Here is a 13348-nt window from a genome sequence, read left to right on the forward strand (position 1 = left end):
CTATAACCCCATTACAATTCTACATTAGAGCAAGATACAGCAATGAGAATGAATTTGTCCATTTAAAACATTCATTTTTATGAACACTGAGTAATGTGGTTCTTAATTTTTAGTTTGGTCACATTAAACAAATGATCCATAAAGTGCATTTAATAACCTTGTGTGTGTTGCATAGAACTGAGAGCTAGATTAACACTTTTAGTGAGACTTAAACAGTAAGAGCCATATAAATGGGGAATACTTGCTATTTATCTTTTACAGACAATCATCTTATTTTTGAACCATCTATGAATCCTGCACTGAAGTTTCAATATGTTCAAGTGATTTTCTCCGCCCATACAAGTCCTCAAAGCAGCAGAAATGCAGAAGTCTGAGCCAGCACTGGAGAGGGTCACAGGAGCCATCTATGGACCCAGGAACCCAAGGGCAGACACATTCAGCAATTGCATTGCTAAGCAGAAGATAAGCCAGAATTAAACTTCTGATCCCCAAAGAGAGTTCCTCAGGGTACAAGACCCATTCATGTGCACATGTGTGTACACATGTATGATTAAGGCACACTTCCATGTCAAATGCAGAATGATTTTCCCAAGAATCACATTAATACAAGGTGTGAAGGTCAGCAGTGCAAGTCACCACTTTTCCCTTCTGAACATTAGGTTCCTAGTCTGTGAAATGGAGTAAACACAGATGCCCTGCATGGTGTTTCTACTGCTACCAGCTGGACAGCATCTTTAAAGCATTCTGGTCCTAACAGAGTTACTGGGCTGTGTGTCAAAATGATCAGAAATGTGGCCATCTGCAATTCAGCCTTGAGGCACCCAATGTCATGGGATTTCTATTAAGAGGGTGACAGATCAAGTAAAAACATGAGGGAAATCAAAAGGAACATGGTAGCACACAGACTATCAAACGCTGGGGGATATTGGTAAAAGATGCGTCTTCTGAATACTCCCATTCAGAAGAAAGAAAATGCAAATGCAAAATGATACCTGTTGAAACTATTCCAGAAGAAAGCAAGCCATCTTTAAGAGAAGAGTGTGGGACAGCAAATACTCTCTCTCTCTTACTTTGGAGAACTGCAGAAAAAGAGGTCATGTTTCCACTAGTATTGCAACAGCAAATTATGTGTCAGAGGAAATGAAAGGAGAACCAATGGAGAAACATGGTAAATGAGTCCCATTTACAAGGAGATGAAAAAAATTAGATGACTAAAGTACAATGTCAGGAATGATTGTGTGAGGAGAACTGGTTAGGCGGAGAACCTACCATCTAAGTGGATTGAAGTGGATTAAGTGGTGATGTGGTAAATTCAAGAGGCATTCTACAAGTCTGTCAGGCTGAGAGCATAGTCTCATCACAGAGAAGATAAGAAAACAGAATAAACTGGGCCACTGAATTCCATGGTACACATTCTTTTAACCAGGAGAATATAGGTAGCCAAGAGCACAGGTGTTTACCGATGTGGTCCTGCATACACAGCCTTCCGGGCTGCCCTAACAAGGAGAGGTACATGTTTTAAAAACCAAAAATAGAGTGGTCTGGGGATGGGCATGGTGGCTTGACTATAATGATAGCTTCTTGGAAGTAGAAATGAGAGGATCATAGTTTGAGGCCACACCAGGCCAAAAAAGTTAATTACATCCAAAATTAAACAACAATAAGCATGGGGGTACAAACCTGTAATCCCAGCTGCTCAGCTGGCAGAGAGGAGGATCAGAGTCCAAGACTGGCTTGGGTGAAAGCATAAGATCTGTTCTGAAAAATGAGTTGCATGGCTCAAGGGATAGAGCACTGGACCCTAAGTTCAAATCCCAATACTGGAAAAAAAAAAAAAGTAGTCTGGTTCAATTCAGTGCCCTGAGGGAGGGGTTTATGCAGCAGCAGAAGAATGAGATCATGGCGTAAAACCTAGGAGACTGCAGGCTGACCTTGAGCAACAGGAACAGGATCCCACCCAAAGGAGGACACAGAACAGAGTCAACAGAAGATGATAAGGTCTAACCAGCTCCACCATGAAGAGCTTCTGGCATTGTTAATTTGATCACAGCTAACCATTCCCACCCAGAAAGAGAAGAGAAAAAAATTAAATCTCATGAACAAATGAACACAACTAGAAACTATAATATAGCTTAGTTATGTTTAACTTACATGTGTTCACTTATCCATCCACTTGTATTTTGTCTTGTTCCATACAGCATTTGAAGTAAATTCTGTTCTTAGAATGCATTTCTCACATGGTGGGCATGAAATACTTTAAGAAAAGAATGGATGATGGATTTGTAACAAGCCTGTTCTTTAATCAGCACCATGGTGGTAGACAGCTCCCTGCCTAAGATTTTGCTTACAGACAGGGTTTCTTACTTAACTCTGATGTCCTTGTCTATAAATTGAGATAATTACTCTTTTTCAAGTCTACATATTTAAGCTAGTGTCTCTGAAGACTCTCAGAGGAATCCAAATTCGCTAAACCACAGTCCTGAGCACATGGTAGGTGATCAATAAATTATGATGGGAGTGAAATGGATATAATTAAGAAACTGAGATTGAGTTCACCCTTCTAGATTCAATAAGCCATTCCCCCCAAAGCCTCTACTGTTTTAACAAATGGTCTTTTCAAAAACACATATAATGAAAGATATACAGAGAGATAGAGTAAGGGAAAGAGAAGGTACCACATAACAGATAAAGATAAGCATTTTCTAGAGGCATGAAAAGAATAGAAGAGAAAATGATGTGTACATTCCACCATTATTTAAAAGAGTTAGTCTTCAGGGTTCACAGCTGGCAACATTCATTAGAAGTCATCAGCACAGCTATCTAATTAAAGTATTCCAGAATGCTGTATGAGTGGTACATTAGGTGACTCTTGCAAAATTAGCCCCAACCCCAATTTTTCTATCTGTACAACATTCATCAAGTTAACAAAACTGCTCAAGAGAAGCTCTGGTTTAAGATCTATTTTCCGCCACAGAAGAAGCTCAAGAGATATTATTTTGATTTGTTTATGGATAAGCATTAAGAAGGTATATTCTATTACAGGTCTGCATTAAACAGGCAGCTTTTCTCGTGTTTGATTTAAAGCAAAAGAAATTGATTAACAGGGCAACTTTTAGAGATATGAATTTTCTATTTTGGACACAATCACTGTGAAAGGGGAAACCTTACTTCAATATTTCCTAATAGCAAGTCCCCATAGGTATCGGGGTGTTGCCTTCAGGCTTTAAAGGGCTGCTGTGACTAATGCTGTCACCATTAGCAAGGATTTTTGCTCTGCTTCACCCACTACTAGAATAATCATTTGCCTTGAAGAGAAAGACGAAAAAAATAATTTAAACTCTTTCGGCCTATGTTTTTAAACAGCCCCATATTGCTCAAAAAATGGAAGAGGAGTGAAGTCTTGCAAGACTGATGGAGTGCTGAAAAGGAGCCTGTTTGGTACATCAAAGAGAAAGGGCAAAAGATGCCAGAGCTTGAAGGAATGGCACATTTCCCACTCCTGCTCACAGGGAGGATTCCAACCACCAGGAAAACAATAGCAACAACAAAAACAAGCAAGCAAACCAAAGAGCTGCCAAGGATATTAAACTACTGCCAAATCAATGTGAGTCAATGCCCTGTATAGCTATCCTTATCTCAACCAGCAAAACCCTTGTTCCTTCCTATTATTGCTTATACTCTCTCTACAACAAAATCAGAAATAAGGGCAAAATAGTTTCTGCTGGGTATTGAGGGGGGGGAGAGGGAGGGGGCGGAGTGGGTGGTAAGGGAGGGGGTGGGGGCAGGGGGGAGAAATGAACCAAGCCTTGTATGCACATATGAATAATAAAAGAAAAATGAAAAAAAAAATAAAAAAGACCAAAAGGGAGAGACTTTCACTAAGCTCTCTAAATCTTCCAACCATGACTCATCTACTCTTCTGCTCCTCCCCAAAAACAAACACAGGACATCATTTTTGAAAAGTTTGGAAGAAGATCCACCTGCACTGTCAACATGGGAATATGGAAAGATCACATCTTGAAAAAGAAAGAAATTATTCAGTGTTAACGGGAAGAAGATTCCCAAAGGTCTGGGATTCAGAGCAGTAGGGAAAAGGGGTGCATGTCAATAAAGACACACGTGCCAGCAGCACACTCAACTTCACTCAAAGTATAGACCATGCTCTTGACTAACTTCAAAGTTAATGCGAGCCAGGTTTGATTCATTTTTTTCCCAATTTCTATACCATTAGTGTAAAACATATTCGTGGGCATAAATCCTCGGTGTTCTAGTGTTTAATTTAATTACACAGAAACTTTTTCTTTCTATAATAGGATTTAAGCTTTAATTTTCACAGCTTTTGTCAACTACGTGGGCAAAATACAATCACATGGGAACAAAGCTACAAATGCACAAATCATGAAGCGCCGACCTTTCCTTCTCTTTGTATCTTGCTTTAAAAATTTGCTCGCTCCACACCACAGATTATATGCAAGAGTCATCTTTTTGTGCAGCACATAACCTATTTAGCCAGCTTTCAAGTAGTCAAGTCACATCGAGAGACCAGGCTCAGAAGCCATTACCACCCGTTCACTGGCTCTCACGCACAGCATGCTAACGAGCAAAAGGCCCTTCACCTCAGCAGAGGAGCAGAAACAGGGTATCCAAAGTGGATGGGGGATGTCAGCACAGGGAACAGCCCTAACACACACCCTCCCACTAAGGAACAATGCCACTCACTGAGTATTACCACCCTAAGGCAATGCCATGATTGCTTCCCAATATCTAGACAAGGGGCTCACAGATAAAGTTTGACCATGGGTTCAGAATTGTTGAAGATGGGTGATGGGTACATGAGTGTGCTTTACAGCCTTTTCTCCACTTTTCAATATGTTGGAAATTTGCCATATTTTTCTCCAGAGGACATGTTGAATCCAGAGGTAGACTTGAACTATATCCTCTCTTCTCATATTTCCACAAACCTGGGAAATTAGGAGGTCAGAATCAAAGTGAACCTAATCTGGATATGGGGCACTCCCCATGTTACCCCTCCTCAAAGAAATCCCCCTGCTCATCCATGATCATGCCATTCAGAACCAAAACCAGGAGGAAATGCCATCATTCCCATATGAGCACCCAACCCTCTCCCTGAGGACAAGTGAACCACAGATGTGTGGGGCTGGCCATGTGCTGACTTGGAATGTCTTTGTGCATCTCCATCATTGGACAAATGTGTATTGTAGGAGTGTGGGGAAGGTAAGTAGACATGGCTCTAGTTGCCAGTAATAGAGCAAACCAAGATGAACAAGGATCTATTTGGGTGGCTCTCAATATAGGGAGGGAACATAGAAGACAAGCAAAAAATAGAAGAAGAACACAATGATTTCACATGGCAGTAGCAGGGGGAGGTTGCCATGAAGAGCACCAGAGTGCTCTTCTAGGGGCCCAGAGTGCCTCTCAGCGAAAGCTCTCTGTGATAGGTTAACTTTGTGAGTCCAGTGATGGGCACAGAACACACAGATACCCAATGAAACATTTCTGGGTATGTCTGGGATGAGCATTTTAACTGGTTGATGGAGTGAAGCAAATCCACACTCTCCCCCATGTGGGTGAGGATCATGCTACCCTTGAGCTGGGATACAATAAAAAGAAAAGGAAGGCTGGACTCCTCTGTCAGCAGAGGGTGGCTGTGACAGCACTCACTGGGACACTGTCCTCAGTCAAGTCGGTTTCATACAGGCTGGAACCCAGTGCAACCCTCTGTGCCAAAAGACATGCCTACTGTTAGCCCAGCAAACTCCACTGGATGCATCTCTGTTTTCACATCTCAAAGAGGGAGAGTAGAAAAAGATGAGATTGTAAACAACCAGAGCACTGCCAGCTTCATGGGAACCCCAGTGGCTTTTCTGCAGGGGAAAAACTTCAGTGTCAGAATCCATGGCTCATCACCATTCAAGTGAGACTACTGCAAGGCAGTATCTAGGGAGCTGAGTCAAGAAGAAAATCAAAATGGTTGAGGGTTGAGGATGTACCTCAGTGGTACAGAGCTAACTTAGCAATGTGCAAGGCCCTGCCTGGGTTTGATCCCCAGCACCACCCCAATAACAACAACAACAGCAAAAGACAAGATGGAGTGGCATTGGTTCAGGACCCATCAATGGTGACCAGAAGCACAGTTAAATCTGGGGTGAGACAGGTCCCCAGCTGAATCTTTGAAAGGGGACACAAACAATACCCATCACACCCCACCTATTCACGTGCATGCTGACCTTCAGACTATGCCAAATCTCAGTTTCCAGAAACATCGTTCACCTCTGCTGACCTTTTATACAACAAACCCCTTCTCCCAAACTACCCAGAGAATAAGACCACCACACCCATCTCTTCCTTACAAGACAACTTAGCTTTTCCAGCAAAAATCACAACTGCTGACTATGAAGCCATGTAATTTGTAATCACCTATGGGGTATAAATCTATAAATATATTTATCATTGTACAAAACCTAGAGCCATTTTCCAAGACAGCTAGAACCTGTTTTTCTACCTAACACTAAAAACACATCATTTTCTTTGTTCTCAAGTAGGTTGACTTCATTCTTGGTCAAGACTGGAAAGAAATGAGTCAGGGTAGTAGGTTTCATTTAGTGAGAGGGAGCATACATGCTGAGGAAGGTATGTGAGACCTACACATCCATCTTGGAGCACCCACAGAACGCTGAGGACTTAGACACTCTGACCACACACTTTAGAGCCACTCACCATGGACTAGCATACTCAGTAACACAGGCAGCTAACTCTACTTACACCACGTTCTAAGAATCTAGACACACAGAGAGCTCATTTGACAGATTCCACTGAGATCAGGAAACAGGACAAAAACAACTATATTTTTTATAATTTAACAAGAAATAGAAGAAAGCATGAAAATCACAACTATCATATCTCATCAGAAAATGGCTTGACTTTAAATATTTATACAAATGAGGCACAAAATACTTTGTAAAAGTAATGGCATCTTTGTCAGAACAGACCAGCCAGAAGATTTCAGCTGATGAATCTTTTCTGACAAGGAGGTAAGATAGCATCAGCTGCTTTGAAGAAGCAGAGAGCTTGCAGATGAGAACAATTGGGGCTGTCTTTGCTATTCTTACCCAGAAAGATTCCTAAAGCCACTATGTTTTCAGAAGCACATTTGGACTGCTGATTATGGCTTAGATAGCTACTACTGACTGGACAATTCTGGAACAGCAGAATGTAAGATACAAAGCTTGAGGCTAATTATGGTTCACTAAGCACATAGTAATTTTGGATTCATGTATTTCATACAATCTCATTTACTATGTTGGGGATGATTTGCTATTAAATTAAATTCCTAGCTTTGGAGCAAGATGGAGGCTAAGTAACATCTCCGGCATCTCTCCTCACACAGACACCAAGGTGAATGGCTATTTGCACACCAAAAATCCTCCAGAAGAGCTCAGGAAATCAAGATTGTCAGCACAGTAGATTTGATTGGGCCAGTACCTACCTAACACACCAGCAGATGCCAGCGGGTGCTCAACAGTGAGCCTGGAATAGGTGGAGTCTGGAGAAGGCCAGGAGAGTCTGGTAAGTGTGGCTATGGTTGTGGCCTCTAGGTTCCCCAGGCCACACTGGCCAAACTCTGCTGTAGGGAACTTCCAACTGATGGGACCACACCAACCTTGTCAAAGTAATCCCGAGTCCTGAAGTCAGCACAGCCCTGCCGCTAACTGCATGTACACTTTGGAAGTCTTGACATAGACCAAAGTGGCATGATTGTGGAGACTGTCAGCAAACCCAGAGCCCAGCACTGTAGAACCTGGCCTGGGAGACACACTGGTCTAGGGAACAGTGTGTGAGCTGTGGGGGCCTGGGAGACATGGAGGATGCCACAGGTCAAGTGGGGTATGAAAGTTTTGGGAAGTTAGGAGCCCAGCCCCTCAGAGACAGGAAAGGAACTTGCAACAAGAATTTTAAGTTGACTTTTCTTTTCCAGGGCCCTGCCTGGCTCAAGGTACTGAGTGAATACTCTTCCACTGAGCCACTTCTCCAAACCAAAGAGCCCCCTTTTTGGATTAACTGGTTCAGATTTTTTTTAAAAATTAATAAAATAAAATACTTTGGGGAGGCCATGTTGCTCCTCAATGATGAAAAAAATATTGACTATTTGTTTTTGTCTCTTTGGGTTGTTCGTTTGGGGAACTTTTTTGTGTGTTTTCTTGCTTGCTTACTTTTTTTTGTTCTTTTTTATTGCTTCCTCCTTTTCTTTGGTAGTCATACATGAGTGACAACACCCACTATTAGCATTCAATTTTTATCTACATCTTCTGACTACTTCTCCTATCATCCTCCCAATTTCTTTTTGTCCACAATTAGAGTAGTTCTCTCTCATTTTTATTCTTGATTCCCCCATCCACAATCCTTCTGTGTTGTCATTATTTTTGGCACATCGTTACATGTCTAGATTGCTGTTCTTATCATTACTCTATTCTTTCTCACGATACCTTTTGCAAGATATTTTCTATTTCTTTCTTTCTCATTATATCCCCAACACACACACACACATACACACTATCTACCTGCTTTCCATCCTTATTATACCATATATCTGGTACTATTCACTAGGATTATCCCTACTATCTTCATCCCATACTACCCTTGTTAACTAATGTCTGCCTAGTCACTGCAGTATTATCTTTGTTCTTTTATTCTTATGAAGACAGTAGAGCAGTGGTGGTGATTGTTCTTAATTAGGAATTACTGTATTCTCATACTGGGTGTAGCTATCAACTGTTACTAGTTCCACAGATAATCTTCTTCTCCCTGTGTGGAGTAGGAGATCCAGATCCAGCATCTTGAACACAGAGAGCAAATGCTTCACTACTGAGCCACACACACCCAAGTCCATTGGTGAGACAACATACCACAGCCCAGTCACTACTCAGTCCTGCCTAAATATTGCGAATATTTTAACTGAAAGGACAAAGGAGAATAAAACCCCCAACAAAAATTTGTCCTCAGATGTATAAATCCCAACATAGAAACACAACTAATATGAAAAAACAAGGCAACAAAAGTTGCTTCCAAAAGTAAACAATTCCATAATAAAGAACTTAAACAACAGTGAAGTGGATGAATCTTAAACAATGAACTCAAAAGAACAATGTTAAGAATGATAAACAAGTTGGTTTCGTTCCAGAGATGCAAGGATGGTTTACAATATGCAAGTCAATAAATGTAATACAGAATTAAGGACAAAAAAAAAAAAAAAAACCATGATCTTCTCAATAGGCACAGAAAATGCCTATGGCAAAATTCAACATCCTTTCTTGATTAATGCTCTGAAGAAAGTATGAACAGGAGCAACATAGCTCAGCAAACTAAAGGTTGTTTGTAACAACCCTATAGACAACATCATCCTAAATGGGGAAAAACTAAAACCATTCCCTACAAATTCAGGAATGAGAAAAATGTGTCCACTCTCTGCACTCTTATTCAATATGGTGTTTGAATTCCTAGCCAGAGTAGCAAGGCAAAAAAAAAAAAAAGAAATGAAAGGGATACAAAGAGGAAAGGAAGAAATCAACTTTCCTGTATTTGCAGGTAATATGATCTTACATTTGGAAGACTAAAAACTCCACCAAAACCTCATATGTCTAATAAACTTTCAGCAACGTGGCAGGATACAAAGTCAACATACGAAACTCAGTAGCTTTTCTAAAGATCAACAATGAACGAGATGAAAAAGAAATAAGGTGGCAGAGAGGATAAAATGATGGAGGGAGAGAAATCAACTATGATATATTGCAAAATATATATGTCACAAAGTACCTCTGATAAAACAATATGAAAATTTTAAAAAAATACAGAATAAAGAAGAAAAAATAAAAAGAAATGAGGAAGACAATCCCATTCACAATATCCTCAAAACAAAACAACTAAATTAAAAAAACATGGAATAAACTTAACTAAGGAAAACCTCTACAATAAAAACTATAAAACACTAAAGAAACTGAAGAAGACACTAGAAGAACAAAAGACCTCCCATATTCATGGTTTGGCAGAAGTAATGTGGTGAAAATTGCTCTATGACCAAAAGCAATCTATAGATTCTATGCAATCTCCATCAAAACCCAGTATTAGTCTTCACAAAAATAGAAACATCAATGCTAAATTTCTCAAGTAGCAAAAGAAATTCTGAGCAAAAAGAGCAATGCTGTAGGTATCACAATATCTTACTTCAACTTATACTATAGGGCCATAGTAATAAAAACATCACGGTAAAGGCACAAAAATAGACATGTAGACCAATGGAATAGGAGACTCAGAAATAAACCCATACAGCCAAACCCATCTGATTTTTGACAAAGGAGCCAAAAATATGCATTGGATAAAATGTATCCAACATGCAATGTGTCTTCAACAAATGGTACTGAGAAAACTGAATATCCACATGAACACCACAAAAACTAGATTCTAGTCACTCACCTAGATTCCAGAGCTCACTAAAATGGATCAGACACCTTAAGGAAAGATCTGAAACTGTGAAAGTACTGCAGAAAAACATAGGGAACAAACTTGAACACATAGGCACAGGCAACACTTTTATTAATAGGACTCCAATTGCATAGGAAATAAGAGCGAGAACTGACATTGGGGATGCATCAAATTTAAGTTTCTGTACATCAAAGGAAATAATTACCAAAATGAAGAGACAACCCACAGAATGGGAGAAAATCTTTGCCAGGTATTCATCAGATATAAGGATTCACATCCAGAAAATACAAAGAGCTCAAAAAATTAAACACTGAAGGACAATAAATGGAAAAATGAACTGAACAGAGTGTTCTCAGAAGTACAAACGGCCAATAAACACATGAAGAAATGCTCAATATCTTTGGCCATAAAGGAAATGCAAATCAAAATGAAACTGAGATTCTATCTCAACCCAGTCAGAATGGCTATCAATAAAAAAAAAAGAAGCAAGAATAAATGCAGGCAAGGATGTGGAAGGAAAGGAACCCTTATACATTTTGGCGGGAATGTAAATTACTGCAACCACTATGAAATCGATATGGCACTTCCTCAAAAGCTGCATATAGGACTACTTTATGACCCTGCTAATCCACTCCTGGACATACATCTAAAGGAGTGTAAGTCAACCTACAACAGAGACACCCACACAAGCCATGCTCACGGCAGCAGTCTTCACAACAATCAAGCTATGAAATCAGGCAAGCGCCCACGCTGATAAACGCATTAAAAAAAGAGGTTTATACACAAAATAGAGTATGTATGATTCAGCTATACAGAATGAAATTCTGTTGTTTTCAGAAAAGTGGATGGAACTGAAGAACACCATGTTGAGCAAGAAAAGTCAAGCTCAAAAAGTCAAATACAGCACGTTCTTGCTCATATGTAGAATCTAAACCTAAAATAATAATAATAATAATAATAACAACAATAAATAGGGCTTGAGAATAAAAGGGGTCCTATCCGTTAGGGGAATCAGAAGGAGGGAGAAGGAGGAAAGAAGAGGGACTGGGGTGAGCCTGACTGGAGTACTATATGCTATGTTAAATATTTATATTATACATACATATATATAAAACGAAACCCATTAAACACTGAAAATGTGGGAGGGGAGATAGAGTAAAAAACAGTGAATTTGGTCGAAGTGTATCATATCACTAGGGAAATGTAATGAAAACGTTTATGTCAGCATTTTATGTTAATGAAAAATCAAATCCTAATTTCGTTTTTAAAAAGATAGATGAGGATGCCCCACCACTGACGAATGGATTAAGAAAATGTGGTATCTATACACAATGGAATTCTATGCAGCCATGAAGAAGAACGAAATGTTATCATTCGCTGGTAAATGGATGGAATTGGAGAACATCATTCTGAGTGAGGTTAGCCTGGCCCAAAAGACCAAAAATCGTATGTTCTTCCTCATATGCGGACATTAGATCAAGGGCAAACACAACAATGGGATTGGACTATGAGCACATGATAAAAGTGAGAGCACACAAGGGAGGGGTGAGGATAGGGAAGACACCTAAAAAACTAGCTAGCATTTGTTGCCCTCAACACAGAGAAACTAAAGCAGATACCTTAAAAGCAACTGAGGCCAATAGAAAAAGGGAACCAGGAACTAGAGAAAAGGTTAGATCAAAAAGAATGAACCTAGAAGGTAACACCCACGCACAGGAAATCAATGTGAGTCAATGCCCTGTATAGCTATCCTTATCTCAACCAGCAAAAACCCTTGTCCCTTCCTATTATTGCTTATACTCTCTCTTCAACAAAATTAGACATAAGGGCAAAACAGTTTCTGCTGGGTATTGGGGGGGGAGGGAGGGGGCTGAGTGGGTGGTAAGGGAGGGGGTGGGGGCAGGGGGGAGAAATGACCCAAGCCTTGTATGCACATATGAATAATAAAAGAAAAAAAAGAAAACTATTATAAAGATAAAAAAAAAAGATAGATGAGCCCGAGAATGGTGACATGCATGCAATCCCAGCTATCGGTAGGTGGAAGCAGGAACACTGCACTTCCTGGACAGCCCAGGCAAAAGTTAACCAAGACCCAAAAATAAGGTCGGTGTGGTGGCACGTGCCTGTGGTACCGGTTACTCAGGAGATGGTGGGAGAACGGTTGTGGAGTGAAGCCAACCTGGGTAAAGTTAATAGGAGCCCCTCTCTGAAAAAACAAACTAAACAAAGCAAAGTGTGGTGGGCAGGCTTCAAGTGGTAGAGTACCTTATCTAGCAAGGTGAAGCCCTAAGGTCAATCCCCAGTACCACCAAAAATTTTTAATAAATAAATAAAAATGTAAAAAAAAAAAAAAGATCATTTCATAGTATTCGATTACCTGGTAAGTCCTTGTGAAGCCAAGCTAAACATCTCCTACATGCTGGATAGTTGCAAAAGAGGACCTGAGAAAGTCTATAGACCAAGAGTGAAAACAAATGGTGCATAGTAAAGATGAAGACCCGATCATCAAACCGCAGGCTGAGACCATTACCAGAGGAAATAGTGAGATCCCCTTCGAGCTTTCTACTAGCTAAAGAAAGAAAGTTTCCACAGGGGGAGAAAAGTGGTCTTGAATACATTCCTAAAAGAATTGGTATATTAAGTATTTTTAATTGAACATGTTTTAGTTCCTTATTCAAAGAGAATTAAATAAATATAGAATGAAGGTTCACAAAAGAAAATTCAAAATATGCAAATATGTGTCCTAAAAAGGTCTTCTTTATATCAACATTCAATAGAAGTTAAGGACAATACATTGACAATTTACTGGCAATTGTTATTCATTGACCACTGATAATAGCAGTGAAAACCC

The 13348-nt window shown here is 39.9% G+C and overlaps 1 protein-coding gene across 2 annotated transcripts in view; it reads right to left on the reverse strand.

Annotated features, from left to right (window-relative positions):
- The window catches only part of Dock1 (dedicator of cytokinesis 1), a 477546-nt gene that overhangs the window by 293517 nt on the left and 170681 nt on the right, over positions 1-13348 (reverse strand). The window lies entirely within an intron of this gene.

The sequence above is a fragment of the Castor canadensis genome, chromosome 7 (assembly GCF_047511655.1).
Source record: "Castor canadensis chromosome 7, mCasCan1.hap1v2, whole genome shotgun sequence".
Lineage (NCBI taxonomy): Eukaryota > Metazoa > Chordata > Mammalia > Rodentia > Castoridae > Castor > Castor canadensis.